The sequence below is a fragment of the Carex rostrata genome, chromosome 18, assembly GCF_964058835.1.
Source record: "Carex rostrata chromosome 18, lpCarRost1.2, whole genome shotgun sequence".
NCBI classification, from domain to species: domain Eukaryota; kingdom Viridiplantae; phylum Streptophyta; class Magnoliopsida; order Poales; family Cyperaceae; genus Carex; species Carex rostrata.
Genome location: NC_135935.1, coordinates 6,140,044 through 6,167,144, shown reverse-complemented (window position 1 = coordinate 6,167,144; position 27,101 = coordinate 6,140,044). Strand labels below are relative to the sequence as shown.

Sequence of the window (27,101 nt, the reverse complement as noted above, 5' to 3'; positions counted from 1 at the left end):
ATTTAATTTACAAGTTAAAATTCCATAATTCGATAAAACTCCGAGACAACCGCCTCGTGCGCTCATATACAGAATTACGCCATTTGCGGGTGCGACGCGCGGCAACAAAAAATAAAATAAAATAAAATAAAAAGGAATGGAACACAGGGACTTCCCAGGAGGTCACCCATCCTAGTACTACTCCTGCCCAAGCACGCTTAACTGCGGAGTTCCGATGGGATCCGGTGCTTTAGTGCTGGTATGATCGCATCCGTTATAGAATGACTCAAACCTCTACTTAAACGCAAATAACGACTATTTTAATTTAAAAACCGATTTAATTTCATCAAAAATTATCTAACTAATTTAATTTAATTTAATTTAATTTACAAGTTAAAATTCCATAATTCGATAAAACTCCGAGACAACCGCCTCGTGCGCTCATATACAGAATTACGCCATTTGCGGGTGCGACGCGCGGCAACAAAAAATAAAATAAAATAAAATAAAAAGGAATGGAACACAGGGACTTCCCAGGAGGTCACCCATCCTAGTACTACTCCTGCCCAAGCACGCTTAACTGCAGAGTTCCGATGGGATCCGGTGCTTTAGTGCTGGTATGATCGCATCCGTTATAGAATGACTCAAACCTCTACTTAAACGCAAATAACGACTATTTTAATTTAAAAACCGATTTAATTTCATCAAAAATTATCTAACTAATTTAATTTAATTTAATTTAATTTACAAGTTAAAATTCCATAATTCGATAAAACTCCGAGACAACCGCCTCGTGCGCTCATATACAGAATTACGCCATTTGCGGGTGCGACGCGCGGCAACAAAAAATAAAATAAAATAAAATAAAAAGGAATGCAACACAGGGACTTCCCAGGAGGTCACCCATCCTAGTACTACTCCTGCCCAAGCACGCTTAACTGCGGAGTTCCGATGGGATCCGGTGCTTTAGTGCTGGTATGATCGCATCCGTTATAGAATGACTCAAACCTCTACTTAAACGCAAATAACGACTATTTTAATTTAAAAACCGATTTAATTTCATCAAAAATTATCTAACTAATTTAATTTAATTTAATTTAATTTACAAGTTAAAATTCCATAATTCGATAAAACTCCGAGACAACCGCCTCGTGCGCTCATATACAGAATTACGCCATTTGCGGGTGCGACGCGCGGCAACAAAAAATAAAATAAAATAAAATAAAAAGGAATGCAACACAGGGACTTCCCAGGAGGTCACCCATCCTAGTACTACTCCTGCCCAAGCACGCTTAACTGCGGAGTTCCGATGGGATCCGGTGCTTTAGTGCTGGTATGATCGCATCCGTTATAGAATGACTCAAACCTCTACTTAAACGCAAATAACGACTATTTTAATTTAAAAACCGATTTAATTTCATCAAAAATTATCTAACTAATTTAATTTAATTTAATTTAATTTACAAGTTAAAATTCCATAATTCGATAAAACTCCGAGACAACCGCCTCGTGCGCTCATATACAGAATTACGCCATTTGCGGGTGCGACGCGCGGCAACAAAAAATAAAATAAAATAAAATAAAAAGGAATGCAACACAGGGACTTCCCAGGAGGTCACCCATCCTAGTACTACTCCTGCCCAAGCACGCTTAACTGCGGAGTTCCGATGGGATCCGGTGCTTTAGTGCTGGTATGATCGCATCCGTTATAGAATGACTCAAACCTCTACTTAAACGCAAATAACGACTATTTTAATTTAAAAACCGATTTAATTTCATCAAAAATTATCTAACTAATTTAATTTAATTTAATTTAATTTACAAGTTAAAATTCCATAATTCGATAAAACTCCGAGACAACCGCCTCGTGCGCTCATATACAGAATTACGCCATTTGCGGGTGCGACGCGCGGCAACAAAAAATAAAATAAAATAAAATAAAAAGGAATGCAACACAGGGACTTCCCAGGAGGTCACCCATCCTAGTACTACTCCTGCCCAAGCACGCTTAACTGCGGAGTTCCGATGGGATCCGGTGCTTTAGTGCTGGTATGATCGCATCCGTTATAGAATGACTCAAACCTCTACTTAAACGCAAATAACGACTATTTTAATTTAAAAACCGATTTAATTTCATCAAAAATTATCTAACTAATTTAATTTACAAGTTAAAATTCCATAATTCGATAAAACTCCGAGACAACCGCCTCGTGCGCTCATATACAGAATTACGCCATTTGCGGGTGCGACGCGCGGCAACAAAAAATAAAATAAAATAAAATAAAAAGGAATGCAACACAGGGACTTCCCAGGAGGTCACCCATCCTAGTACTACTCCTGCCCAAGCACGCTTAACTGCGGAGTTCCGATGGGATCCGGTGCTTTAGTGCTGGTGTTATCACATTATTAGACCTATCATTTCGACTTGTTTCCATATGAAAATCTATGTTTTGAACCAATAAAAGGTGCCTTTTACATTGAACATCCATAGAATGTGGTACTGCTAAGTTTTGGTTCTTACTTTGCAGGAATCAAGCGAAATTGGGCAAAATCAGGCAATTGGCAGACTTCAGGAAGCTCTGATGCGAGTCGCATTCATCTGGTGCGAGTCGCATCCAAGCCCAAAGCGACCTGCGATGCGACCCTCACTGCTCTCTCTTGAAGACCATCTGATGCGAGTCGCATCAACTGTTGCCGCCCAGTTCAAATTAAATCTGACAAGCCCAAAGTCAACTCTGTTGCCTATATAAGGAGGTCCTATGCCAGAATTCGGGAGGCTTTTTTTCCCCCTCTACATTCCAGAACACAAAAAGAGCGAAGATCAAGAGAGAAGAAGGAGATTGGAGCTTGCTTGAAGAAGAGGAGAAGAAGAGAAGATTGCAAGATCCTCTCCAATCCACCTTGGATCTTCGAGCTCCATTATGATCTGCCTATTCTCTCTCTCTTTCATGTTTACTTTTGTTATGCTTGAGTAGATCCCTGTTTCTTAGGGTTAAGATGTAATCTCCAAACCTTTTCTTTGAGTTGAATGATGTTTTGATCTAATGTTGAACTTGTGTGATTGTTGTTTGAGTATTCATTGTTTGCTTGATTGTGATTTCTTGATTGATTCTTGATTGTCTACTGTTAGATGTCTATAGCATCTCTTCTAGTAATTAGGCCTTGATGTATCTTGCAATTGTAATTGAGCACTTGAAGTAGATCTAAGATCAATAGTAACCGAGAGGTGAAATTTCTATTATCGAGAGGTTATAGATACTTCTAGTTAACCAGACAATCAATCTAGGTTAGATACCAGTAGGCGAGAGCCACAGGTCGAAGCCTCGCACAAGAAATCAACTTAGATACGAACTCATGTCAGCTCTGCTCGAGGGCCATGCGACCCGCATCAGAGATGATGCGAGTCGCATCACACAGGTCGCATCAGAGATGATGCGAGTTGTATGATAGGTCCAGAGAAGGAAAAGTTTGGAGATGAAGTCTGAAATCCTAAGAACACATTTTATAATTGATTCGAAACCAAATCTTTTAATCGCTTTCATTTACCTTTAATTGAATTGTCTTTTGAAATTTAGAAATTGAAACAAATCAAACCCAATTCTTCAAACTTCTAGTACCTAACTTGGATTTGTGAAAGTCTAGAATTGAGTTTAACCGTCCCTGAGGATCGATACCTTATTTTACTACACGGATAGGATTGTACACTTGCAATCCTAGACGTGAGTGGATTCAAGGTTTAAAACAAGTACAATTAGTTGTATTTGGAACTTTGTAAGCACACTCTGAGAAGCGAACAAGTTTTGGCGCCGTTGCCGGGGACGGCTATCAATTCCTTTCTAGATTTACACTTTTCTTAGTTAATCTAGATTTTAGTTTGTATCTTTTCTTTTGCTTTACTTCTTTATCACTAAAAAAAAAAAAAAAAAAACTGGCTTTCATCCCCCCTACTGCAGGTAAATACAAGCTGACTTACCAACTGAGGAGCAGAGGACCACTCTTCGACGAAACACCTCCAGAAGACACAGTCCCTGCTCAGACATCGACTGAAGCGACCCGCACAGAGGTTGACGCGACTCGCATCACAACCGAAGCGACTCGCATCACAACCGAAGCGACTCGCATCACAGAGACAATGTCAGAACATCCGAGCAGGGAGGACAGGGATGCAGAAAGAAATAGAGAGCGAGAAGACTTGACTGACCAGTCTGACGACGACATGGATGTCTTCATGCCAAGGACCTTGCGAGAGTTCAATGTACCAAGGGCTGGAGATGTGAGAGGTGCAATCCGGCTGCCGCGCATTCCAGGACAACAACCCAACTTCAATCCGGGAGTTGTCAACATGGTGCAGCAGAACACCTTTCATGGACTCGACCACGAAGACCCGCACTCTCATCTCCAAACATTCCTCGAGTGCATCACGACCATCAAAACCAACGGTGAGAATGCTGATTACACCAAGCTTGCTCTATTTCCTTTCACTCTTAGGGACAAAGCAAAGAAATGGTTAGGATCTTTACCTAGGGACTCAGTTTTGACTTGGAGGGAATTGTCCAAATTGTTTCTGACCAGATTTTTCCCTCATAAACGAACTGCCAAGGTAAGACATGACCTGACCAGCTTTAGTCAAATTTTTGATGAACCCCTGAATGAGGCATGGGAAAGGTTTAGAGAATTGCAATACTCTTGTCCACACCACGGTATACCGGACTGGCTCTTGATCCAAACGTTTTATGACGGCTTGAACGAAAGCACTCGTGCTTACGTCGACGCTGTTGCTGGAGGCGCGCTGATGTCAAGGGAGCCTTTAGAGGCTATGAACTTGATAGACAGCATGGCGCAGAACCAGCAATGGTCCGGCCGTGACAACTCACGACGACGAGGAGGCCAAGGAGGTAGCCAAGGAGGTGGCAAGTACGAGGTGGATCACATCACGGCTCTCACCGCTAAGATGGACGCCATGCAGAGAGCGATGGACAAGCTCAGCGTCAAAGCAGTTGAACAGCAACCCCAAGCATGCGTCATGTGTGGTGATGAGAGACATGCTTACGAGCAATGTCCATTGGTGCAAGCTGATGAGGAGAGCGAGCAGGTCAATTCCATCAACAATGAACCTTCCTTTTTCCCAAAACCTCCCTTCAACCGATCCTACTCCAAGGATCCAATGGAACAACAGAATTGGAATAGGAATCAAAACAACCCTGCGCCTTTCAACAATGCTCCCAGGCCCCCTTTCACCAACCCCACCAACAACAATAACTCCTTCATCAATCCATCATCCGGCAGCAACTGGAACAATTCTTCTGGAGGAGGCAACAACAGAAACTTCTACCAGAACGCCTCCTTCCCCAATCAGAACAACCGAGCACCTCAAGCTGGCCCTTCCAAACCATATGTGCCTCCCTATGCGACGAACTTCACACACGAGCAAGGGAAGATGAACCAGATGATGTGGGAGCAAATGCAATCAATGGCAACTCAAATGGCCACCCAAAGCAAATTGTTGGAGCAACTGAGTCATATCGTCACTTCCAGCCAACCTCAACCTGGCAAACTGCCAGCGCAGCCAGAACCAAACCCCAGAGGAGAAGCTAAGGCGATCACACTGAGGAGTGGGACTCAGTACGATGAATCAGCTTTCCCAACTGATCAGATTCTAACCGATGCGACTGGCACCACCATTGATGCAACTGGCACCATCCCTGATGCGACTGGCATCAACTCTGATGCGACCTGCACCACCACAGTGCGACTCGCATCGACTCCAGAAGAACCTCTGGATGCGACTCGCATTGGTACAGTGCGACCCGCATCAAAGGAATCTGACAAGTCTGACAGAGAGAAAGGGAAAGGAGTTGAAAAACCTTACAGACCACCTGTACCCTTTCCCCGACGATTAGCTGAGAACAAGTTGAACGCACAATTCGCGAAATTCACTGAGGTGATCAAAGGCCTGCAAATCACGATCCCGTTCACCGATGCCTTGACTCAAATGCCCTCCTATGCCAAGTTCCTGAAAGATATTCTATCCAATAAGCGAAGCTTGGGGGGAAATGAAACGGTGAAGTTGACAGAACAATGCAGTGCCATTCTGAAGAACGACCTACCTCCCAAATTGGACGATCCAGGTAAGTTCTCCATTCCTTGCATCATAGGAAAGGCGACAATCAGGAAAGCTCTCTGCGATCTAGGAGCAAGCGTGAGTCTCATGCCACGCACGATCTATGAGCGAATGGGGGTAGGTGAGCTCAGACCAACGCGAATGTCATTACAACTAGCAGACTCCTCGGTACGACTACCACTTGGCATTGTGGAAGATGTACCAGTTCAAGTCGGTAAGTATTTCGTACCTGTCGATTTTGTTGTCATGGAGATGGAAGAGGATAAGGAAGTCCCCATCATCTTGGGACGACCTTTCCTCAGAACGGCAGGTGCAATCATCGACGTCTCTCAGGGAACGCTGACCATGAACTTTGGAGGAGAGAAAGTGTGTTTTCAAATCGACCGCGCCATGAAGTATCCTTCAACCGAATCTTGTTTCCGAGTAGATGTGATCGAAGAATGTTTAACGGATTTGGTAGAAGACTACCTTCTTGAGCGGACCAATGAGAGTATGAACGAGCATTTCGAATTTCTGTCTGAAATGCAAGTTGAAATAACGAATTCGGAAGTATGTGGAGCGGATGTGAAAGCAGCTGACTTTGGGGAGACTGGATGCGACCCGCATCAACCCCATGCGAGTCGCATCCCAAGGTCTGGAGAATTTGGAGCTAATGGAGGCGACTCAAGTACACCTGATGCGACTCGCAAGGAGTGTGATGCGACTCGCAAGGAGCATGATGCGACTTGCATCAAAGCCCAGACAGAGAAACCCACTCTTGAGCTCAAGCCTCTACCAGCCAACCTCAGGTACGAGTACCTTGGACCAGATCAATCTCTCCCCGTTATAGTAAACGCCGAATTGAATCCCGAACAAACCGCCAAGCTTTTGGAGAAATTGACACTTCATCGAGGGGCGATTGGGTATTCGATCAACGACTTGAAGGGGATCAGCCCGTCCATCTGCTCACACCGAATCTTCTTGGAGGATGATCACAAGCCATCTGTTGAGCACCAAAGACGGCTCAATCCGAACCTGAAAGAGGTAGTCAAGAAAGAAATTCTCAAGCTTCTAGACGCCGGTATTATATACCCTATCTCTGACAGTAGATGGGTGAGCCCAGTCCACGTGGTGCCAAAGAAAGGAGGGGCAACGGTGGTGAGAAATGCGAAGAATGAACTGGTCCAAACCCGTGTGGTGACGGGACATCGCATGTGCATCGACTACAGGAAGCTGAACGCAGCCACACGCAAGGACCATTTCCCTCTGCCATTCGTTGACCAACTCCTCGAACGACTTGCAGATCACTCCTATTTCTGCTATCTGGATGGTTACTCTGGTTTCTTCCAGATACCGATTCACCCACAAGACCAAGAAATGACCACTTTTACCTGTCCCTACGGTACGTACGCGTACCGTAGGATGCCATTTGGTCTGTGCAATGCACCAGCAACCTTTCAAAGAGCCATGATGGCCATCTTTTCAGACTTCATTGAGAAAGAGGTTGAAATTTTTATGGATGACTTCTCGGTGTATGGAACATGCTTCGACACTTGTCTGACCAACCTGTGCAAGATCTTGCAGAGATGTGAGGAAGTCCATCTCATTCTGAACTGGGAGAAATGCCACTTCATGGTCCAGTCAGGAGTCGTCCTTGGACATGTCGTGACCTCAAAAGGCATCGAAGTCGACAAGGCCAAGATCGAAGTGATCGAGAAACTAGAGATTCCGACGAGCGTCAAAGGAGTTCGAAGCTTTCTTGGACATGCTGGATTCTACCGTCGGTTCATCAAGGATTTTTCCAAGATTGCTAAGCCATTGACCAATCTGCTCATCAAGGAGTCTGACTTTGTCTTCACTGAAGAATGCGTCAAATCTTTTCACAGCTTGAAGGAGTCTCTCATCTCAGCACCTATCCTGCAACCACCTGACTGGTCTCTTCCCTTTGAGATCATGTGCGATGCGAGCGACTACGCAGTAGGAGCTGTTCTTGGGCAGAGGAAGGGATCGATGCCATGTGCCATCTACTACGCTAGCAAGGTGCTAGACCCTGCCCAGATGAATTACACGACTACCGAGAAAGAACTTCTTGCTGTTGTGTTTGCTCTTGACAAGTTCAGGTCGTATCTGGTTGGTTCGAAGATCATCATCTACACCGACCATGCCGCGCTCAGGTACTTGTTGAAAAAGCAGGACGCAAAGCCTCGACTGATAAGATGGATTCTTCTCCTGCAAGAATTCGATCTTGAAATCAGAGACAAGAAAGGGGTCGAAAACACCGTAGCCGACCATCTCTCCAGACTCCGTTTGGATGACGAGAGTTCTGCCGACTTGCCAATCGATGATTCCTTTCCCGACGAGCAGCTCTTCTCCGCTTCAACTCTGGCTCACCTTGATGCGACTCGCATGGAGTGTCTTGCGACTCGCATCCTTCATGATGAGACTCGCATGGGAGTCAATGCGACCCGCTTGAGCAGGTATCCAGACCCTTGGTATGCAGACATGGCCAATTACCTTGCCTCTGGGATCCTCCCAAACGCCATGACTTACCAGCAGAGGAAAAAGCTAAAATCTGACGCAAAATTCTATTTCTGGGACGATCCCTTTCTTTTCAAGTTAGGGATCGACAGCCTCCTCCGACGCTGTGTACCACATGAAGAGACACGTTCCATTCTCGAGCACTGCCATTCATCCGCCTATGGCGGACATGCCTCGTTCTCCAAAACGGCCGCCAAGGTTTTACAATGTGGTTTCTTCTGGCCATCTATCTTTAAGGACGCGAAAACCTTGGTGATGTCATGTGACAAGTGTCAACGCACTGGGAACATCACTAATCGCAATGAGATGCCTCTCAACTCCATTCTTGAGGTCGAAGTCTTCGACGTGTGGGGCATAGATTTCATGGGACCATTTCCAGCTTCATGTGGAAATGAGTACATTCTAGTTGCGGTTGACTACGTTTCAAAATGGGTCGAGGCAGTGGCCTGTCGAAGAGCTGACTCAGGCGCGGTGAAGCGATTATTCAATGATGTCATCTTTCCTCGTTTTGGAGTGCCAAGAGCTGTCATCAGCGATGGAGGGAAGCATTTCATAAACCGTCAATTCAACAATCTCCTGCAGCGACATGGAGTGACGCACAAGGTCTCCACCTCTTACCATCCTCAGTCGAACGGCCAAGCTGAAATCTCCAACAGGGAAATCAAATCTATCTTGGAGAAGACCGTGGCAAGAACAAGGAAGGATTGGTCTTTGAAATTGAGTGACGCGCTTTGGGCCTACCGTACAGCATTCAAAACACCGATTGGGATGAGCCCTTTCAAGCTGGTGTATGGAAAGCCGTGTCATCTGCCAGTTGAGATTGAGCACAAAGCGTTCTGGGCCACTCGTGCTATCAACATGGACTTGTTAGCAGCTGGAGAGAAGCGTATCCTCGATTTGCACGAATTGGAAGAGATGCGTCAGCACTCATACGAGAATGCGAGGATCTACAAAGACAAAACCAAACGAATTCATGACAAGCGCATCATGTCTCGCGACTTCAAGGAAGGCGATCTGGTCCTCTTGTTCAATTCCAGGTTACGACTCTTTCCTGGGAAATTGAAAACCAGATGGTCAGGTCCGTTTGTGGTACGAAGGGTGCACCATTTCGGCGCAATTGAAATTGGGAATGACACATGTGGGGATTTCAAAGTGAACGGTCAGCGTCTCAAGCACTATGTGGCAGATCATGATTATCAGGAGCGGGTTGTTCAAGACCTCTCTGATCCCGTCTCACCGGAGGATTAGCACAAAGAAAGTCGAGCTTGAGACCTGAAACAAGCGCTTCTTGGGAGGCAACCCAAGCCTTTTCAGTTTACTTTTAGTTAGATTAGTTAGCTATTTTTCCTTTCTACCGAAAAGAATTACCAACTTCCACTTGATGCGACTCGCATCATCTCCGATGCGACTTGCATCACTCGATGCGACTCGCATCCCACATGATACGACTCGCATCAATGCGAACAGACGCAGCATCAGAAGGGGTGCGCCCAAACGACGCGAGTCTCACCATATAACCCTCACCCGCACCTCTCCTGTTCCTTTCTTCTTCCTCTGCCCAGCGAACCCCACCTCTCCTTCTTCTTGTTCTTCTTCGTTGCGACTCGAATCACCTCCGTGCGAGCCTCAACGAAACCCTCCACCGAAACCCTAAACCCTTCTTCTCCTACCCGTCGGTCTTCACCACCTCTTCACCGATCAACTCTCCATCCACCCCTGCCGAAACACCTACTCCTCACCCTTTTCTCCATCGCCCTCTCCACTCACGATCAAAACCCTCTCCTTCCTTCTTTTTCCGCCTCTGCTGGATCGTCCCTGCCACCAGGTACCAGTCAGTGCGACTCGCATCACTAGAATGACTCAAACCTCTACTTAAACGCAAATAACGACTATTTTAATTTAAAAACCGATTTAATTTCATCAAAAATTATCTAACTAATTTAATTTACAAGTTAAAATTCCATAATTCGATAAAACTCCGAGACAACCGCCTCGTGCGCTCATATACAGAATTACGCCATTTGCGGGTGCGACGCGCGGCAACAAAAAATAAAATAAAATAAAATAAAAAGGAATGCAACACAGGGACTTCCCAGGAGGTCACCCATCCTAGTACTACTCCTGCCCAAGCACGCTTAACTGCGGAGTTCCGATGGGATCCGGTGCTTTAGTGCTGGTATGATCGCATCCGTTATAGAATGACTCAAACCTCTACTTAAACGCAAATAACGACTATTTTAATTTAAAAACCGATTTAATTTCATCAAAAATTATCTAACTAATTTAATTTAATTTAATTTAATTTACAAGTTAAAATTCCATAATTCGATAAAACTCCGAGACAACCGCCTCGTGCGCTCATATACAGAATTACGCCATTTGCGGGTGCGACGCGCGGCAACAAAAAATAAAATAAAATAAAATAAAAAGGAATGCAACACAGGGACTTCCCAGGAGGTCACCCATCCTAGTACTACTCCTGCCCAAGCACGCTTAACTGCGGAGTTCCGATGGGATCCGGTGCTTTAGTGCTGGTATGATCGCATCCGTTATAGAATGACTCAAACCTCTACTTAAACGCAAATAACGACTATTTTAATTTAAAAACCGATTTAATTTCATCAAAAATTATCTAACTAATTTAATTTACAAGTTAAAATTCCATAATTCGATAAAACTCCGAGACAACCGCCTCGTGCGCTCATATACAGAATTACGCCATTTGCGGGTGCGACGCGCGGCAACAAAAAATAAAATAAAATAAAATAAAAAGGAATGCAACACAGGGACTTCCCAGGAGGTCACCCATCCTAGTACTACTCCTGCCCAAGCACGCTTAACTGCGGAGTTCCGATGGGATCCGGTGCTTTAGTGCTGGTATGATCGCATCCGTTATAGAATGACTCAAACCTCTACTTAAACGCAAATAACGACTATTTTAATTTAAAAACCGATTTAATTTCATCAAAAATTATCTAACTAATTTAATTTACAAGTTAAAATTCCATAATTCGATAAAACTCCGAGACAACCGCCTCGTGCGCTCATATACAGAATTACGCCATTTGCGGGTGCGACGCGCGGCAACAAAAAATAAAATAAAATAAAATAAAAAGGAATGCAACACAGGGACTTCCCAGGAGGTCACCCATCCTAGTACTACTCCTGCCCAAGCACGCTTAACTGCGGAGTTCCGATGGGATCCGGTGCTTTAGTGCTGGTATGATCGCATCCGTTATAGAATGACTCAAACCTCTACTTAAACGCAAATAACGACTATTTTAATTTAAAAACCGATTTAATTTCATCAAAAATTATCTAACTAATTTAATTTAATTTAATTTAATTTACAAGTTAAAATTCCATAATTCGATAAAACTCCGAGACAACCGCCTCGTGCGCTCATATACAGAATTACGCCATTTGCGGGTGCGACGCGCGGCAACAAAAAATAAAATAAAATAAAATATAAAAAGGAATGCAACACAGGGACTTCCCAGGAGGTCACCCATCCTAGTACTACTCCTGCCCAAGCACGCTTAACTGCGGAGTTCCGATGGGATCCGGTGCTTTAGTGCTGGTATGATCGCATCCGTTATAGAATGACTCAAACCTCTACTTAAACGCAAATAACGACTATTTTAATTTAAAAACCGATTTAATTTCATCAAAAATTATCTAACTAATTTAATTTAATTTAATTTAATTTACAAGTTAAAATTCCATAATTCGATAAAACTCCGAGACAACCGCCTCGTGCGCTCATATACAGAATTACGCCATTTGCGGGTGCGACGCGCGGCAACAAAAAATAAAATAAAATAAAATAAAAAGGAATGCAACACAGGGACTTCCCAGGAGGTCACCCATCCTAGTACTACTCCTGCCCAAGCACGCTTAACTGCGGAGTTCCGATGGGATCCGGTGCTTTAGTGCTGGTATGATCGCATCCGTTATAGAATGACTCAAACCTCTACTTAAACGCAAATAACGACTATTTTAATTTAAAAACCGATTTAATTTCATCAAAAATTATCTAACTAATTTAATTTAATTTAATTTAATTTACAAGTTAAAATTCCATAATTCGATAAAACTCCGAGACAACCGCCTCGTGCGCTCATATACAGAATTACGCCATTTGCGGGTGCGACGCGCGGCAACAAAAAATAAAATAAAATAAAATAAAAAGGAATGCAACACAGGGACTTCCCAGGAGGTCACCCATCCTAGTACTACTCCTGCCCAAGCACGCTTAACTGCGGAGTTCCGATGGGATCCGGTGCTTTAGTGCTGGTATGATCGCATCCGTTATAGAATGACTCAAACCTCTACTTAAACGCAAATAACGACTATTTTAATTTAAAAACCGATTTAATTTCATCAAAAATTATCTAACTAATTTAATTTAATTTAATTTAATTTACAAGTTAAAATTCCATAATTCGATAAAACTCCGAGACAACCGCCTCGTGCGCTCATATACAGAATTACGCCATTTGCGGGTGCGACGCGCGGCAACAAAAAATAAAATAAAATAAAATAAAAAGGAATGCAACACAGGGACTTCCCAGGAGGTCACCCATCCTAGTACTACTCCTGCCCAAGCACGCTTAACTGCGGAGTTCCGATGGGATCCGGTGCTTTAGTGCTGGTATGATCGCATCCGTTATAGAATGACTCAAACCTCTACTTAAACGCAAATAACGACTATTTTAATTTAAAAACCGATTTAATTTCATCAAAAATTATCTAACTAATTTAATTTAATTTAATTTAATTTACAAGTTAAAATTCCATAATTCGATAAAACTCCGAGACAACCGCCTCGTGCGCTCATATACAGAATTACGCCATTTGCGGGTGCGACGCGCGGCAACAAAAAATAAAATAAAATAAAATAAAAAGGAATGCAACACAGGGACTTCCCAGGAGGTCACCCATCCTAGTACTACTCCTGCCCAAGCACGCTTAACTGCGGAGTTCCGATGGGATCCGGTGCTTTAGTGCTGGTATGATCGCATCCGTTATAGAATGACTCAAACCTCTACTTAAACGCAAATAACGACTATTTTAATTTAAAAACCGATTTAATTTCATCAAAAATTATCTAACTAATTTAATTTAATTTAATTTAATTTACAAGTTAAAATTCCATAATTCGATAAAACTCCGAGACAACCGCCTCGTGCGCTCATATACAGAATTACGCCATTTGCGGGTGCGACGCGCGGCAACAAAAAATAAAATAAAATAAAATAAAAAGGAATGCAACACAGGGACTTCCCAGGAGGTCACCCATCCTAGTACTACTCCTGCCCAAGCACGCTTAACTGCGGAGTTCCGATGGGATCCGGTGCTTTAGTGCTGGTATGATCGCATCCGTTATAGAATGACTCAAACCTCTACTTAAACGCAAATAACGACTATTTTAATTTAAAAACCGATTTAATTTCATCAAAAATTATCTAACTAATTTAATTTAATTTAATTTAATTTACAAGTTAAAATTCCATAATTCGATAAAACTCCGAGACAACCGCCTCGTGCGCTCATATACAGAATTACGCCATTTGCGGGTGCGACGCGCGGCAACAAAAAATAAAATAAAATAAAATAAAAAGGAATGCAACACAGGGACTTCCCAGGAGGTCACCCATCCTAGTACTACTCCTGCCCAAGCACGCTTAACTGCGGAGTTCCGATGGGATCCGGTGCTTTAGTGCTGGTATGATCGCATCCGTTATAGAATGACTCAAACCTCTACTTAAACGCAAATAACGACTATTTTAATTTAAAAACCGATTTAATTTCATCAAAAATTATCTAACTAATTTAATTTAATTTAATTTAATTTACAAGTTAAAATTCCATAATTCGATAAAACTCCGAGACAACCGCCTCGTGCGCTCATATACAGAATTACGCCATTTGCGGGTGCGACGCGCGGCAACAAAAAATAAAATAAAATAAAATAAAAAGGAATGCAACACAGGGACTTCCCAGGAGGTCACCCATCCTAGTACTACTCCTGCCCAAGCACGCTTAACTGCGGAGTTCCGATGGGATCCGGTGCTTTAGTGCTGGTATGATCGCATCCGTTATAGAATGACTCAAACCTCTACTTAAACGCAAATAACGACTATTTTAATTTAAAAACCGATTTAATTTCATCAAAAATTATCTAACTAATTTAATTTAATTTAATTTAATTTACAAGTTAAAATTCCATAATTCGATAAAACTCCGAGACAACCGCCTCGTGCGCTCATATACAGAATTACGCCATTTGCGGGTGCGACGCGCGGCAACAAAAAATAAAATAAAATAAAATAAAAAGGAATGCAACACAGGGACTTCCCAGGAGGTCACCCATCCTAGTACTACTCCTGCCCAAGCACGCTTAACTGCGGAGTTCCGATGGGATCCGGTGCTTTAGTGCTGGTATGATCGCATCCGTTATAGAATGACTCAAACCTCTACTTAAACGCAAATAACGACTATTTTAATTTAAAAACCGATTTAATTTCATCAAAAATTATCTAACTAATTTAATTTAATTTAATTTAATTTACAAGTTAAAATTCCATAATTCGATAAAACTCCGAGACAACCGCCTCGTGCGCTCATATACAGAATTACGCCATTTGCGGGTGCGACGCGCGGCAACAAAAAATAAAATAAAATAAAATAAAAAGGAATGCAACACAGGGACTTCCCAGGAGGTCACCCATCCTAGTACTACTCCTGCCCAAGCACGCTTAACTGCGGAGTTCCGATGGGATCCGGTGCTTTAGTGCTGGTATGATCGCATCCGTTATAGAATGACTCAAACCTCTACTTAAACGCAAATAACGACTATTTTAATTTAAAAACCGATTTAATTTCATCAAAAATTATCTAACTAATTTAATTTAATTTAATTTAATTTACAAGTTAAAATTCCATAATTCGATAAAACTCCGAGACAACCGCCTCGTGCGCTCATATACAGAATTACGCCATTTGCGGGTGCGACGCGCGGCAACAAAAAATAAAATAAAATAAAATAAAAAGGAATGCAACACAGGGACTTCCCAGGAGGTCACCCATCCTAGTACTACTCCTGCCCAAGCACGCTTAACTGCGGAGTTCCGATGGGATCCGGTGCTTTAGTGCTGGTATGATCGCATCCGTTATAGAATGACTCAAACCTCTACTTAAACGCAAATAACGACTATTTTAATTTAAAAACCGATTTAATTTCATCAAAAATTATCTAACTAATTTAATTTAATTTAATTTAATTTACAAGTTAAAATTCCATAATTCGATAAAACTCCGAGACAACCGCCTCGTGCGCTCATATACAGAATTACGCCATTTGCGGGTGCGACGCGCGGCAACAAAAAATAAAATAAAATAAAATAAAAAGGAATGCAACACAGGGACTTCCCAGGAGGTCACCCATCCTAGTACTACTCCTGCCCAAGCACGCTTAACTGCGGAGTTCCGATGGGATCCGGTGCTTTAGTGCTGGTATGATCGCATCCGTTATAGAATGACTCAAACCTCTACTTAAACGCAAATAACGACTATTTTAATTTAAAAACCGATTTAATTTCATCAAAAATTATCTAACTAATTTAATTTAATTTAATTTAATTTACAAGTTAAAATTCCATAATTCGATAAAACTCCGAGACAACCGCCTCGTGCGCTCATATACAGAATTACGCCATTTGCGGGTGCGACGCGCGGCAACAAAAAATAAAATAAAATAAAATAAAAAGGAATGCAACACAGGGACTTCCCAGGAGGTCACCCATCCTAGTACTACTCCTGCCCAAGCACGCTTAACTGCGGAGTTCCGATGGGATCCGGTGCTTTAGTGCTGGTATGATCGCATCCGTTATAGAATGACTCAAACCTCTACTTAAACGCAAATAACGACTATTTTAATTTAAAAACCGATTTAATTTCATCAAAAATTATCTAACTAATTTAATTTAATTTAATTTAATTTACAAGTTAAAATTCCATAATTCGATAAAACTCCGAGACAACCGCCTCGTGCGCTCATATACAGAATTACGCCATTTGCGGGTGCGACGCGCGGCAACAAAAAATAAAATAAAATAAAATAAAAAGGAATGCAACACAGGGACTTCCCAGGAGGTCACCCATCCTAGTACTACTCCTGCCCAAGCACGCTTAACTGCGGAGTTCCGATGGGATCCGGTGCTTTAGTGCTGGTATGATCGCATCCGTTATAGAATGACTCAAACCTCTACTTAAACGCAAATAACGACTATTTTAATTTAAAAACCGATTTAATTTCATCAAAAATTATCTAACTAATTTAATTTAATTTAATTTAATTTACAAGTTAAAATTCCATAATTCGATAAAACTCCGAGACAACCGCCTCGTGCGCTCATATACAGAATTACGCCATTTGCGGGTGCGACGCGCGGCAACAAAAAATAAAATAAAATAAAATAAAAAGGAATGCAACACAGGGACTTCCCAGGAGGTCACCCATCCTAGTACTACTCCTGCCCAAGCACGCTTAACTGCGGAGTTCCGATGGGATCCGGTGCTTTAGTGCTGGTATGATCGCATCCGTTATAGAATGACTCAAACCTCTACTTAAACGCAAATAACGACTATTTTAATTTAAAAACCGATTTAATTTCATCAAAAATTATCTAACTAATTTAATTTAATTTAATTTAATTTACAAGTTAAAATTCCATAATTCGATAAAACTCCGAGACAACCGCCTCGTGCGCTCATATACAGAATTACGCCATTTGCGGGTGCGACGCGCGGCAACAAAAAATAAAATAAAATAAAATAAAAAGGAATGCAACACAGGGACTTCCCAGGAGGTCACCCATCCTAGTACTACTCCTGCCCAAGCACGCTTAACTGCGGAGTTCCGATGGGATCCGGTGCTTTAGTGCTGGTATGATCGCATCCGTTATAGAATGACTCAAACCTCTACTTAAACGCAAATAACGACTATTTTAATTTAAAAACCGATTTAATTTCATCAAAAATTATCTAACTAATTTAATTTAATTTAATTTAATTTACAAGTTAAAATTCCATAATTCGATAAAACTCCGAGACAACCGCCTCGTGCGCTCATATACAGAATTACGCCATTTGCGGGTGCGACGCGCGGCAACAAAAAATAAAATAAAATAAAATAAAAAGGAATGCAACACAGGGACTTCCCAGGAGGTCACCCATCCTAGTACTACTCCTGCCCAAGCACGCTTAACTGCGGAGTTCCGATGGGATCCGGTGCTTTAGTGCTGGTATGATCGCATCCGTTATAGAATGACTCAAACCTCTACTTAAACGCAAATAACGACTATTTTAATTTAAAAACCGATTTAATTTCATCAAAAATTATCTAACTAATTTAATTTAATTTAATTTAATTTACAAGTTAAAATTCCATAATTCGATAAAACTCCGAGACAACCGCCTCGTGCGCTCATATACAGAATTACGCCATTTGCGGGTGCGACGCGCGGCAACAAAAAATAAAATAAAATAAAATAAAAAGGAATGCAACACAGGGACTTCCCAGGAGGTCACCCATCCTAGTACTACTCCTGCCCAAGCACGCTTAACTGCGGAGTTCCGATGGGATCCGGTGCTTTAGTGCTGGTATGATCGCATCCGTTATAGAATGACTCAAACCTCTACTTAAACGCAAATAACGACTATTTTAATTTAAAAACCGATTTAATTTCATCAAAAATTATCTAACTAATTTAATTTAATTTAATTTAATTTACAAGTTAAAATTCCATAATTCGATAAAACTCCGAGACAACCGCCTCGTGCGCTCATATACAGAATTACGCCATTTGCGGGTGCGACGCGCGGCAACAAAAAATAAAATAAAATAAAATAAAAAGGAATGCAACACAGGGACTTCCCAGGAGGTCACCCATCCTAGTACTACTCCTGCCCAAGCACGCTTAACTGCGGAGTTCCGATGGGATCCGGTGCTTTAGTGCTGGTATGATCGCATCCGTTATAGAATGACTCAAACCTCTACTTAAACGCAAATAACGACTATTTTAATTTAAAAACCGATTTAATTTCATCAAAAATTATCTAACTAATTTAATTTAATTTAATTTAATTTACAAGTTAAAATTCCATAATTCGATAAAACTCCGAGACAACCGCCTCGTGCGCTCATATACAGAATTACGCCATTTGCGGGTGCGACGCGCGGCAACAAAAAATAAAATAAAATAAAATAAAAAGGAATGCAACACAGGGACTTCCCAGGAGGTCACCCATCCTAGTACTACTCCTGCCCAAGCACGCTTAACTGCGGAGTTCCGATGGGATCCGGTGCTTTAGTGCTGGTATGATCGCATCCGTTATAGAATGACTCAAACCTCTACTTAAACGCAAATAACGACTATTTTAATTTAAAAACCGATTTAATTTCATCAAAAATTATCTAACTAATTTAATTTAATTTAATTTAATTTACAAGTTAAAATTCCATAATTCGATAAAACTCCGAGACAACCGCCTCGTGCGCTCATATACAGAATTACGCCATTTGCGGGTGCGACGCGCGGCAACAAAAAATAAAATAAAATAAAATAAAAAGGAATGCAACACAGGGACTTCCCAGGAGGTCACCCATCCTAGTACTACTCCTGCCCAAGCACGCTTAACTGCGGAGTTCCGATGGGATCCGGTGCTTTAGTGCTGGTATGATCGCATCCGTTATAGAATGACTCAAACCTCTACTTAAACGCAAATAACGACTATTTTAATTTAAAAACCGATTTAATTTCATCAAAAATTATCTAACTAATTTAATTTAATTTAATTTAATTTACAAGTTAAAATTCCATAATTCGATAAAACTCCGAGACAACCGCCTCGTGCGCTCATATACAGAATTACGCCATTTGCGGGTGCGACGCGCGGCAACAAAAAATAAAATAAAATAAAATAAAAAGGAATGCAACACAGGGACTTCCCAGGAGGTCACCCATCCTAGTACTACTCCTGCCCAAGCACGCTTAACTGCGGAGTTCCGATGGGATCCGGTGCTTTAGTGCTGGTATGATCGCATCCGTTATAGAATGACTCAAACCTCTACTTAAACGCAAATAACGACTATTTTAATTTAAAAACCGATTTAATTTCATCAAAAATTATCTAACTAATTTAATTTAATTTAATTTAATTTACAAGTTAAAATTCCATAATTCGATAAAACTCCGAGACAACCGCCTCGTGCGCTCATATACAGAATTACGCCATTTGCGGGTGCGACGCGCGGCAACAAAAATAAAATAAAATAAAATAAAAAGGAATGCAACACAGGGACTTCCCAGGAGGTCACCCATCCTAGTACTACTCCTGCCCAAGCACGCTTAACTGCGGAGTTCCGATGGGATCCGGTGCTTTAGTGCTGGTATGATCGCATCCGTTATAGAATGACTCAAACCTCTACTTAAACGCAAATAACGACTATTTTAATTTAAAAACCGATTTAATTTCATCAAAAATTATCTAACTAATTTAATTTAATTTAATTTAATTTACAAGTTAAAATTCCATAATTCGATAAAACTCCGAGACAACCGCCTCGTGCGCTCATATACAGAATTACGCCATTTGCGGGTGCGACGCGCGGCAACAAAAAATAAAATAAAATAAAATAAAAAGGAATGCAACACAGGGACTTCCCAGGAGGTCACCCATCCTAGTACTACTCCTGCCCAAGCACGCTTAACTGCGGAGTTCCGATGGGATCCGGTGCTTTAGTGCTGGTATGATCGCATCCGTTATAGAATGACTCAACCTCTACTTAAACGCAAATAACGACTATTTTAATTTAAAAACCGATTTAATTTCATCAAAAATTATCTAACTAATTTAATTTAATTTAATTTAATTTACAAGTTAAAATTCCATAATTCGATAAAACTCCGAGACAACCGCCTCGTGCGCTCATATACAGAATTACGCCATTTGCGGGTGCGACGCGCGGCAACAAAAAATAAAATAAAATAAAATAAAAAGGAATGCAACACAGGGACTTCCCAGGAGGTCACCCATCCTAGTACTACTCCTGCCCAAGCACGCTTAACTGCGGAGTTCCGATGGGATCCGGTGCTTTAGTGCTGGTATGATCGCATCCGTTATAGAATGACTCAAACCTCTACTTAAACGCAAATAACGACTATTTTAATTTAAAAACCGATTTAATTTCATCAAAAATTATCTAACTAATTTAATTTAATTTAATTTAATTTACAAGTTAAAATTCCATAATTCGATAAAACTCCGAGACAACCGCCTCGTGCGCTCATATACAGAATTACGCCATTTGCGGGTGCGACGCGCGGCAACAAAAAATAAAATAAAATAAAATAAAAAGGAATGCAACACAGGGACTTCCCAGGAGGTCACCCATCCTAGTACTACTCCTGCCCAAGCACGCTTAACTGCGGAGTTCCGATGGGATCCGGTGCTTTAGTGCTGGTATGATCGCATCCGTTATAGAATGACTCAAACCTCTACTTAAACGCAAATAACGACTATTTTAATTTAAAAACCGATTTAATTTCATCAAAAATTATCTAACTAATTTAATTTAATTTAATTTAATTTACAAGTTAAAATTCCATAATTCGATAAAACTCCGAGACAACCGCCTCGTGCGCTCATATACAGAATTACGCCATTTGCGGGTGCGACGCGCGGCAACAAAAAATAAAATAAAATAAAATAAAAAGGAATGCAACACAGGGACTTCCCAGGAGGTCACCCATCCTAGTACTACTCCTGCCCAAGCACGCTTAACTGCGGAGTTCCGATGGGATCCGGTGCTTTAGTGCTGGTATGATCGCATCCGTTATAGAATGACTCAAACCTCTACTTAAACGCAAATAACGACTATTTTAATTTAAAAACCGATTTAATTTCATCAAAAATTATCTAACTAATTTAATTTAATTTAATTTAATTTACAAGTTAAAATTCCATAATTCGATAAAACTCCGAGACAACCGCCTCGTGCGCTCATATACAGAATTACGCCATTTGCGGGTGCGACGCGCGGCAACAAAAAATAAAATAAAATAAAATAAAAAGGAATGCAACACAGGGACTTCCCAGGAGGTCACCCATCCTAGTACTACTCCTGCCCAAGCACGCTTAACTGCGGAGTTCCGATGGGATCCGGTGCTTTAGTGCTGGTATGATCGCATCCGTTATAGAATGACTCAAACCTCTACTTAAACGCAAATAACGACTATTTTAATTTAAAAACCGATTTAATTTCATCAAAAATTATCTAACTAATTTAATTTAATTTAATTTAATTTACAAGTTAAAATTCCATAATTCGATAAAACTCCGAGACAACCGCCTCGTGCGCTCATATACAGAATTACGCCATTTGCGGGTGCGACGCGCGGCAACAAAAAATAAAATAAAATAAAATAAAAAGGAATGCAACACAGGGACTTCCCAGGAGGTCACCCATCCTAGTACTACTCCTGCCCAAGCACGCTTAACTGCGGAGTTCCGATGGGATCCGGTGCTTTAGTGCTGGTATGATCGCATCCGTTATAGAATGACTCAAACCTCTACTTAAACGCAAATAACGACTATTTTAATTTAAAAACCGATTTAATTTCATCAAAAATTATCTAACTAATTTAATTTAATTTAATTTAATTTACAAGTTAAAATTCCATAATTCGATAAAACTCCGAGACAACCGCCTCGTGCGCTCATATACAGAATTACGCCATTTGCGGGTGCGACGCGCGGCAACAAAAAATAAAATAAAATAAAATAAAAAGGAATGCAACACAGGGACTTCCCAGGAGGTCACCCATCCTAGTACTACTCCTGCCCAAGCACGCTTAACTGCGGAGTTCCGATGGGATCCGGTGCTTTAGTGCTGGTATGATCGCATCCGTTATAGAATGACTCAAACCTCTACTTAAACGCAAATAACGACTATTTTAATTTAAAAACCGATTTAATTTCATCAAAAATTATCTAACTAATTTAATTTAATTTAATTTAATTTACAAGTTAAAATTCCATAATTCGATAAAACTCCGAGACAACCGCCTCGTGCGCTCATATACAGAATTACGCCATTTGCGGGTGCGACGCGCGGCAACAAAAAATAAAATAAAATAAAATAAAAAGGAATGCAACACAGGGACTTCCCAGGAGGTCACCCATCCTAGTACTACTCCTGCCCAAGCACGCTTAACTGCGGAGTTCCGATGGGATCCGGTGCTTTAGTGCTGGTATGATCGCATCCGTTATAGAATGACTCAAACCTCTACTTAAACGCAAATAACGACTATTTTAATTTAAAAACCGATTTAATTTCATCAAAAATTATCTAACTAATTTAATTTAATTTAATTTAATTTACAAGTTAAAATTCCATAATTCGATAAAACTCCGAGACAACCGCCTCGTGCGCTCATATACAGAATTACGCCATTTGCGGGTGCGACGCGCGGCAACAAAAAATAAAATAAAATAAAATAAAAAGGAATGCAACACAGGGACTTCCCAGGAGGTCACCCATCCTAGTACTACTCCTGCCCAAGCACGCTTAACTGCGGAGTTCCGATGGGATCCGGTGCTTTAGTGCTGGTATGATCGCATCCGTTATAGAATGACTCAAACCTCTACTTAAACGCAAATAACGACTATTTTAATTTAAAAACCGATTTAATTTCATCAAAAATTATCTAACTAATTTAATTTAATTTAATTTAATTTACAAGTTAAAATTCCATAATTCGATAAAACTCCGAGACAACCGCCTCGTGCGCTCATATACAGAATTACGCCATTTGCGGGTGCGACGCGCGGCAACAAAAAATAAAATAAAATAAAATAAAAAGGAATGCAACACAGGGACTTCCCAGGAGGTCACCCATCCTAGTACTACTCCTGCCCAAGCACGCTTAACTGCGGAGTTCCGATGGGATCCGGTGCTTTAGTGCTGGTATGATCGCATCCGTTATAGAATGACTCAAACCTCTACTTAAACGCAAATAACGACTATTTTAATTTAAAAACCGATTTAATTTCATCAAAAATTATCTAACTAATTTAATTTAATTTAATTTAATTTACAAGTTAAAATTCCATAATTCGATAAAACTCCGAGACAACCGCCTCGTGCGCTCATATACAGAATTACGCCATTTGCGGGTGCGACGCGCGGCAACAAAAAATAAAATAAAATAAAATAAAAAGGAATGCAACACAGGGACTTCCCAGGAGGTCACCCATCCTAGTACTACTCCTGCCCAAGCACGCTTAACTGCGGAGTTCCGATGGGATCCGGTGCTTTAGTGCTGGTATGATCGCATCCGTTATAGAATGACTCAAACCTCTACTTAAACGCAAATAACGACTATTTTAATTTAAAAACCGATTTAATTTCATCAAAAATTATCTAACTAATTTAATTTAATTTAATTTAATTTACAAGTTAAAATTCCATAATTCGATAAAACTCCGAGACAACCGCCTCGTGCGCTCATATACAGAATTACGCCATTTGCGGGTGCGACGCGCGGCAACAAAAAATAAAATAAAATAAAATAAAAAGGAATGCAACACAGGGACTTCCCAGGAGGTCACCCATCCTAGTACCACTCCTGCCCAACCACGCTTAACTGCGGAGTTCCGATGGGATCCGGTGCTTTAGTGCTGGTATGATCGCATCCGTTATAGAATGACTCAAACCTCTACTTAAACGCAAATAACGACTATTTTAATTTAAAAACCGATTTAATTTCATCAAAAATTATCTAACTAATTTAATTTAATTTAATTTAATTTACAAGTTAAAATTCCATAATTCGATAAAACTCCGAGACAACCGCCTCGTGCGCTCATATACAGAATTACGCCATTTGCGGGTGCGACGCGCGGCAACAAAAAATAAAATAAAATAAAATAAAAAGGAATGCAACACAGGGACTTCCCAGGAGGTCACCCATCCTAGTACTACTCCTGCCCAAGCACGCTTAACTGCGGAGTTCCGATGGGATCCGGTGCTTTAGTGCTGGTATGATCGCATCCGTTATAGAATGACTCAAACCTCTACTTAAACGCAAATAACGACTATTTTAATTTAAAAACCGATTTAATTTCATCAAAAATTATCTAACTAATTTAATTTAATTTAATTTAATTTACAAGTTAAAATTCCATAATTCGATAAAACTCCGAGACAACCGCCTCGTGCGCTCATATACAGAATTACGCCATTTGCGGGTGCGACGCGCGGCAACAAAAAATAAAATAAAATAAAATAAAAAGGAATGCAACACAGGGACTTCCCAGGAGGTCACCCATCCTAGTACCACTCCTGCCCAAGCACGCTTAACTGCGGAGTTCCGATGGGATCCGGTGCTTTAGTGCTGGTATGATCGCATCCGTTATAGAATGACTCAAACCTCTACTTAAACGCAAATAACGACTATTTTAATTTAAAAACCGATTTAATTTCATCAAAAATTATCTAACTAATTTAATTTAATTTAATTTAATTTACAAGTTAAAATTCCATAATTCGATAAAACTCTGAGACAACCGCCTCGTGCGCTCATATACAGAATTACGCCATTTGCGGGTGCGACGCGCGGCAACAAAAAATAAAATAAAATAAAATAAAAAGGAATGCAACACAGGGACTTCCCAGGAGGTCACCCATCCTAGTACTACTCCTGCCCAAGCACGCTTAACTGCGGAGTTCCGATGGGATCCGGTGCTTTAGTGCTGGTATGATCGCATCCGTTATAGAATGACTCAAACCTCTACTTAAACGCAAATAACGACTATTTTAATTTAAAAACCGATTTAATTTCATCAAAAATTATCTAACTAATTTAATTTAATTTAATTTAATTTACAAGTTAAAATTCCATAATTCGATAAAACTCCGAGACAACCGCCTCGTGCGCTCATATACAGAATTACGCCATTTGCGGGTGCGACGCGCGGCAACAAAAAATAAAATAAAATAAAATAAAAAGGAATGCAACACAGGGACTTCCCAGGAGGTCACCCATCCTAGTACTACTCCTGCCCAAGCACGCTTAACTGCGGAGTTCCGATGGGATCCGGTGCTTTAGTGCTGGTATGATCGCATCCGTTATAGAATGACTCAAACCTCTACTTAAACGCAAATAACGACTATTTTAATTTAAAAACCGATTTAATTTCATCAAAAATTATCTAACTAATTTAATTTAATTTAATTTAATTTACAAGTTAAAATTCCATAATTCGATAAAACTCCGAGACAACCGCCTCGTGCGCTCATATACAGAATTACGCCATTTGCGGGTGCGACGCGCGGCAACAAAAAATAAAATAAAATAAAATAAAAAGGAATGCAACACAGGGACTTCCCAGGAGGTCACCCATCCTAGTACTACTCCTGCCCAAGCACGCTTAACTGCGGAGTTCCGATGGGATCCGGTGCTTTAGTGCTGGTATGATCGCATCCGTTATAGAATGACTCAAACCTCTACTTAAACGCAAATAACGACTATTTTAATTTAAAAACCGATTTAATTTCATCAAAAATTATCTAACTAATTTAATTTAATTTAATTTACAAGTTAAAATTCCATAATTCGATAAAACTCCGAGACAACCGCCTCGTGCGCTCATATACAGAATTACGCCATTTGCGGGTGCGACGCGCGGCAACAAAAAATAAAATAAAATAAAATAAAAAGGAATGCAACACAGGGACTTCCCAGGAGGTCACCCATCCTAGTACTACTCCTGCCCAAGCACGCTTAACTGCGGAGTTCCGATGGGATCCGGTGCTTTAGTGCTGGTATGATCGCATCCGTTATAGAATGACTCAAACCTCTACTTAAACGCAAATAACGACTATTTTAATTTAAAAACCGATTTAATTTCATCAAAAATTATCTAACTAATTTAATTTAATTTAATTTAATTTACAAGTTAAAATTCCATAATTCGATAAAACTCCGAGACAACCGCCTCGTGCGCTCATATACAGAATTACGCCATTTGCGGGTGCGACGCGCGGCAACAAAAAATAAAATAAAATAAAATAAAAAGGAATGCAACACAGGGACTTCCCAGGAGGTCACCCATCCTAGTACTACTCCTGCCCAAGCACGCTTAACTGCGGAGTTCCGATGGGATCCGGTGCTTTAGTGCTGGTATGATCGCATCCGTTATAGAATGACTCAAACCTCTACTTAAACGCAAATAACGACTATTTTAATTTAAAAACCGATTTAATTTCATCAAAAATTATCTAACTAATTTAATTTAATTTAATTTAATTTACAAGTTAAAATTCCATAATTCGATAAAACTCCGAGACAACCGCCTCGTGCGCTCATATACAGAATTACGCCATTTGCGGGTGCGACGCGCGGCAACAAAAAAT

The 27,101-nt window shown here is 40.8% G+C and overlaps 53 non-coding genes across 53 annotated transcripts; all 53 read right to left on the bottom strand.

The window, feature by feature from the left end:
- Positions 1–133: 133 nt before the first annotated feature.
- LOC144570704 (5S ribosomal RNA) lies at positions 134–252 on the bottom strand. The gene has a single exon (XR_013516960.1). It is a non-coding gene; the product is annotated as a 5S ribosomal RNA (ribosomal RNA).
- Positions 253–491: 239 nt separating this feature from the next.
- Positions 492–610, bottom strand: LOC144570753 (5S ribosomal RNA). The gene has a single exon (XR_013517006.1). It is a non-coding gene; the product is annotated as a 5S ribosomal RNA (ribosomal RNA).
- A 239-nt stretch (positions 611–849) lies between these two features.
- Positions 850–968, bottom strand: LOC144570275 (5S ribosomal RNA). Its single transcript, XR_013516548.1, has one exon. It is a non-coding gene; the product is annotated as a 5S ribosomal RNA (ribosomal RNA).
- A 239-nt stretch (positions 969–1,207) lies between these two features.
- On the bottom strand, positions 1,208–1,326 carry LOC144570274 (5S ribosomal RNA). The gene has a single exon (XR_013516547.1). It is a non-coding gene; the product is annotated as a 5S ribosomal RNA (ribosomal RNA).
- Positions 1,327–1,565: 239 nt separating this feature from the next.
- On the bottom strand, positions 1,566–1,684 carry LOC144570273 (5S ribosomal RNA). The gene has a single exon (XR_013516546.1). It is a non-coding gene; the product is annotated as a 5S ribosomal RNA (ribosomal RNA).
- A 239-nt stretch (positions 1,685–1,923) lies between these two features.
- Positions 1,924–2,042, bottom strand: LOC144570272 (5S ribosomal RNA). Its single transcript, XR_013516545.1, has one exon. It is a non-coding gene; the product is annotated as a 5S ribosomal RNA (ribosomal RNA).
- A 224-nt stretch (positions 2,043–2,266) lies between these two features.
- On the bottom strand, positions 2,267–2,385 carry LOC144570746 (5S ribosomal RNA). Its single transcript, XR_013516999.1, has one exon. It is a non-coding gene; the product is annotated as a 5S ribosomal RNA (ribosomal RNA).
- An 8,303-nt stretch (positions 2,386–10,688) lies between these two features.
- LOC144570271 (5S ribosomal RNA) lies at positions 10,689–10,807 on the bottom strand. Its single transcript, XR_013516544.1, has one exon. It is a non-coding gene; the product is annotated as a 5S ribosomal RNA (ribosomal RNA).
- Positions 10,808–11,046: 239 nt separating this feature from the next.
- LOC144570269 (5S ribosomal RNA) lies at positions 11,047–11,165 on the bottom strand. Its single transcript, XR_013516542.1, has one exon. It is a non-coding gene; the product is annotated as a 5S ribosomal RNA (ribosomal RNA).
- A 224-nt stretch (positions 11,166–11,389) lies between these two features.
- Positions 11,390–11,508, bottom strand: LOC144570268 (5S ribosomal RNA). Its single transcript, XR_013516541.1, has one exon. It is a non-coding gene; the product is annotated as a 5S ribosomal RNA (ribosomal RNA).
- Positions 11,509–11,732: 224 nt separating this feature from the next.
- LOC144570267 (5S ribosomal RNA) lies at positions 11,733–11,851 on the bottom strand. Its single transcript, XR_013516540.1, has one exon. It is a non-coding gene; the product is annotated as a 5S ribosomal RNA (ribosomal RNA).
- A 241-nt stretch (positions 11,852–12,092) lies between these two features.
- Positions 12,093–12,211, bottom strand: LOC144570266 (5S ribosomal RNA). Its single transcript, XR_013516539.1, has one exon. It is a non-coding gene; the product is annotated as a 5S ribosomal RNA (ribosomal RNA).
- A 239-nt stretch (positions 12,212–12,450) lies between these two features.
- On the bottom strand, positions 12,451–12,569 carry LOC144570265 (5S ribosomal RNA). Its single transcript, XR_013516538.1, has one exon. It is a non-coding gene; the product is annotated as a 5S ribosomal RNA (ribosomal RNA).
- Positions 12,570–12,808: 239 nt separating this feature from the next.
- On the bottom strand, positions 12,809–12,927 carry LOC144570264 (5S ribosomal RNA). Its single transcript, XR_013516537.1, has one exon. It is a non-coding gene; the product is annotated as a 5S ribosomal RNA (ribosomal RNA).
- A 239-nt stretch (positions 12,928–13,166) lies between these two features.
- Positions 13,167–13,285, bottom strand: LOC144570263 (5S ribosomal RNA). Its single transcript, XR_013516536.1, has one exon. It is a non-coding gene; the product is annotated as a 5S ribosomal RNA (ribosomal RNA).
- Positions 13,286–13,524: 239 nt separating this feature from the next.
- LOC144570261 (5S ribosomal RNA) lies at positions 13,525–13,643 on the bottom strand. Its single transcript, XR_013516535.1, has one exon. It is a non-coding gene; the product is annotated as a 5S ribosomal RNA (ribosomal RNA).
- A 239-nt stretch (positions 13,644–13,882) lies between these two features.
- LOC144570260 (5S ribosomal RNA) lies at positions 13,883–14,001 on the bottom strand. The gene has a single exon (XR_013516534.1). It is a non-coding gene; the product is annotated as a 5S ribosomal RNA (ribosomal RNA).
- A 239-nt stretch (positions 14,002–14,240) lies between these two features.
- On the bottom strand, positions 14,241–14,359 carry LOC144570259 (5S ribosomal RNA). Its single transcript, XR_013516533.1, has one exon. It is a non-coding gene; the product is annotated as a 5S ribosomal RNA (ribosomal RNA).
- A 239-nt stretch (positions 14,360–14,598) lies between these two features.
- LOC144570257 (5S ribosomal RNA) lies at positions 14,599–14,717 on the bottom strand. Its single transcript, XR_013516531.1, has one exon. It is a non-coding gene; the product is annotated as a 5S ribosomal RNA (ribosomal RNA).
- A 239-nt stretch (positions 14,718–14,956) lies between these two features.
- LOC144570256 (5S ribosomal RNA) lies at positions 14,957–15,075 on the bottom strand. The gene has a single exon (XR_013516530.1). It is a non-coding gene; the product is annotated as a 5S ribosomal RNA (ribosomal RNA).
- A 239-nt stretch (positions 15,076–15,314) lies between these two features.
- LOC144570255 (5S ribosomal RNA) lies at positions 15,315–15,433 on the bottom strand. The gene has a single exon (XR_013516528.1). It is a non-coding gene; the product is annotated as a 5S ribosomal RNA (ribosomal RNA).
- A 239-nt stretch (positions 15,434–15,672) lies between these two features.
- LOC144570254 (5S ribosomal RNA) lies at positions 15,673–15,791 on the bottom strand. The gene has a single exon (XR_013516527.1). It is a non-coding gene; the product is annotated as a 5S ribosomal RNA (ribosomal RNA).
- Positions 15,792–16,030: 239 nt separating this feature from the next.
- LOC144570253 (5S ribosomal RNA) lies at positions 16,031–16,149 on the bottom strand. Its single transcript, XR_013516526.1, has one exon. It is a non-coding gene; the product is annotated as a 5S ribosomal RNA (ribosomal RNA).
- A 239-nt stretch (positions 16,150–16,388) lies between these two features.
- On the bottom strand, positions 16,389–16,507 carry LOC144570252 (5S ribosomal RNA). Its single transcript, XR_013516525.1, has one exon. It is a non-coding gene; the product is annotated as a 5S ribosomal RNA (ribosomal RNA).
- Positions 16,508–16,746: 239 nt separating this feature from the next.
- Positions 16,747–16,865, bottom strand: LOC144570251 (5S ribosomal RNA). The gene has a single exon (XR_013516524.1). It is a non-coding gene; the product is annotated as a 5S ribosomal RNA (ribosomal RNA).
- Positions 16,866–17,104: 239 nt separating this feature from the next.
- On the bottom strand, positions 17,105–17,223 carry LOC144570250 (5S ribosomal RNA). Its single transcript, XR_013516522.1, has one exon. It is a non-coding gene; the product is annotated as a 5S ribosomal RNA (ribosomal RNA).
- Positions 17,224–17,462: 239 nt separating this feature from the next.
- LOC144570249 (5S ribosomal RNA) lies at positions 17,463–17,581 on the bottom strand. The gene has a single exon (XR_013516521.1). It is a non-coding gene; the product is annotated as a 5S ribosomal RNA (ribosomal RNA).
- A 239-nt stretch (positions 17,582–17,820) lies between these two features.
- Positions 17,821–17,939, bottom strand: LOC144570248 (5S ribosomal RNA). The gene has a single exon (XR_013516520.1). It is a non-coding gene; the product is annotated as a 5S ribosomal RNA (ribosomal RNA).
- A 239-nt stretch (positions 17,940–18,178) lies between these two features.
- LOC144570246 (5S ribosomal RNA) lies at positions 18,179–18,297 on the bottom strand. The gene has a single exon (XR_013516518.1). It is a non-coding gene; the product is annotated as a 5S ribosomal RNA (ribosomal RNA).
- Positions 18,298–18,536: 239 nt separating this feature from the next.
- On the bottom strand, positions 18,537–18,655 carry LOC144570245 (5S ribosomal RNA). The gene has a single exon (XR_013516516.1). It is a non-coding gene; the product is annotated as a 5S ribosomal RNA (ribosomal RNA).
- Positions 18,656–18,894: 239 nt separating this feature from the next.
- On the bottom strand, positions 18,895–19,013 carry LOC144570244 (5S ribosomal RNA). The gene has a single exon (XR_013516515.1). It is a non-coding gene; the product is annotated as a 5S ribosomal RNA (ribosomal RNA).
- A 239-nt stretch (positions 19,014–19,252) lies between these two features.
- LOC144570243 (5S ribosomal RNA) lies at positions 19,253–19,371 on the bottom strand. Its single transcript, XR_013516514.1, has one exon. It is a non-coding gene; the product is annotated as a 5S ribosomal RNA (ribosomal RNA).
- Positions 19,372–19,610: 239 nt separating this feature from the next.
- Positions 19,611–19,729, bottom strand: LOC144570242 (5S ribosomal RNA). The gene has a single exon (XR_013516513.1). It is a non-coding gene; the product is annotated as a 5S ribosomal RNA (ribosomal RNA).
- Positions 19,730–19,967: 238 nt separating this feature from the next.
- Positions 19,968–20,086, bottom strand: LOC144570241 (5S ribosomal RNA). Its single transcript, XR_013516512.1, has one exon. It is a non-coding gene; the product is annotated as a 5S ribosomal RNA (ribosomal RNA).
- A 239-nt stretch (positions 20,087–20,325) lies between these two features.
- Positions 20,326–20,444, bottom strand: LOC144570240 (5S ribosomal RNA). The gene has a single exon (XR_013516510.1). It is a non-coding gene; the product is annotated as a 5S ribosomal RNA (ribosomal RNA).
- A 238-nt stretch (positions 20,445–20,682) lies between these two features.
- LOC144570239 (5S ribosomal RNA) lies at positions 20,683–20,801 on the bottom strand. Its single transcript, XR_013516509.1, has one exon. It is a non-coding gene; the product is annotated as a 5S ribosomal RNA (ribosomal RNA).
- Positions 20,802–21,040: 239 nt separating this feature from the next.
- LOC144570238 (5S ribosomal RNA) lies at positions 21,041–21,159 on the bottom strand. The gene has a single exon (XR_013516508.1). It is a non-coding gene; the product is annotated as a 5S ribosomal RNA (ribosomal RNA).
- A 239-nt stretch (positions 21,160–21,398) lies between these two features.
- On the bottom strand, positions 21,399–21,517 carry LOC144570237 (5S ribosomal RNA). The gene has a single exon (XR_013516507.1). It is a non-coding gene; the product is annotated as a 5S ribosomal RNA (ribosomal RNA).
- Positions 21,518–21,756: 239 nt separating this feature from the next.
- LOC144570235 (5S ribosomal RNA) lies at positions 21,757–21,875 on the bottom strand. The gene has a single exon (XR_013516504.1). It is a non-coding gene; the product is annotated as a 5S ribosomal RNA (ribosomal RNA).
- A 239-nt stretch (positions 21,876–22,114) lies between these two features.
- Positions 22,115–22,233, bottom strand: LOC144570234 (5S ribosomal RNA). Its single transcript, XR_013516503.1, has one exon. It is a non-coding gene; the product is annotated as a 5S ribosomal RNA (ribosomal RNA).
- A 239-nt stretch (positions 22,234–22,472) lies between these two features.
- On the bottom strand, positions 22,473–22,591 carry LOC144570233 (5S ribosomal RNA). The gene has a single exon (XR_013516502.1). It is a non-coding gene; the product is annotated as a 5S ribosomal RNA (ribosomal RNA).
- A 239-nt stretch (positions 22,592–22,830) lies between these two features.
- LOC144570232 (5S ribosomal RNA) lies at positions 22,831–22,949 on the bottom strand. The gene has a single exon (XR_013516501.1). It is a non-coding gene; the product is annotated as a 5S ribosomal RNA (ribosomal RNA).
- Positions 22,950–23,188: 239 nt separating this feature from the next.
- LOC144570231 (5S ribosomal RNA) lies at positions 23,189–23,307 on the bottom strand. Its single transcript, XR_013516500.1, has one exon. It is a non-coding gene; the product is annotated as a 5S ribosomal RNA (ribosomal RNA).
- A 239-nt stretch (positions 23,308–23,546) lies between these two features.
- LOC144570230 (5S ribosomal RNA) lies at positions 23,547–23,665 on the bottom strand. The gene has a single exon (XR_013516498.1). It is a non-coding gene; the product is annotated as a 5S ribosomal RNA (ribosomal RNA).
- A 239-nt stretch (positions 23,666–23,904) lies between these two features.
- LOC144570229 (5S ribosomal RNA) lies at positions 23,905–24,023 on the bottom strand. Its single transcript, XR_013516497.1, has one exon. It is a non-coding gene; the product is annotated as a 5S ribosomal RNA (ribosomal RNA).
- Positions 24,024–24,262: 239 nt separating this feature from the next.
- LOC144570759 (5S ribosomal RNA) lies at positions 24,263–24,381 on the bottom strand. The gene has a single exon (XR_013517013.1). It is a non-coding gene; the product is annotated as a 5S ribosomal RNA (ribosomal RNA).
- A 239-nt stretch (positions 24,382–24,620) lies between these two features.
- LOC144570228 (5S ribosomal RNA) lies at positions 24,621–24,739 on the bottom strand. Its single transcript, XR_013516496.1, has one exon. It is a non-coding gene; the product is annotated as a 5S ribosomal RNA (ribosomal RNA).
- Positions 24,740–24,978: 239 nt separating this feature from the next.
- LOC144570524 (5S ribosomal RNA) lies at positions 24,979–25,097 on the bottom strand. The gene has a single exon (XR_013516787.1). It is a non-coding gene; the product is annotated as a 5S ribosomal RNA (ribosomal RNA).
- A 239-nt stretch (positions 25,098–25,336) lies between these two features.
- LOC144570227 (5S ribosomal RNA) lies at positions 25,337–25,455 on the bottom strand. Its single transcript, XR_013516495.1, has one exon. It is a non-coding gene; the product is annotated as a 5S ribosomal RNA (ribosomal RNA).
- Positions 25,456–25,694: 239 nt separating this feature from the next.
- LOC144570226 (5S ribosomal RNA) lies at positions 25,695–25,813 on the bottom strand. Its single transcript, XR_013516494.1, has one exon. It is a non-coding gene; the product is annotated as a 5S ribosomal RNA (ribosomal RNA).
- Positions 25,814–26,052: 239 nt separating this feature from the next.
- Positions 26,053–26,171, bottom strand: LOC144570224 (5S ribosomal RNA). The gene has a single exon (XR_013516491.1). It is a non-coding gene; the product is annotated as a 5S ribosomal RNA (ribosomal RNA).
- Positions 26,172–26,405: 234 nt separating this feature from the next.
- On the bottom strand, positions 26,406–26,524 carry LOC144570223 (5S ribosomal RNA). The gene has a single exon (XR_013516490.1). It is a non-coding gene; the product is annotated as a 5S ribosomal RNA (ribosomal RNA).
- A 239-nt stretch (positions 26,525–26,763) lies between these two features.
- Positions 26,764–26,882, bottom strand: LOC144570222 (5S ribosomal RNA). Its single transcript, XR_013516489.1, has one exon. It is a non-coding gene; the product is annotated as a 5S ribosomal RNA (ribosomal RNA).
- Positions 26,883–27,101: the final 219 nt, after the last annotated feature.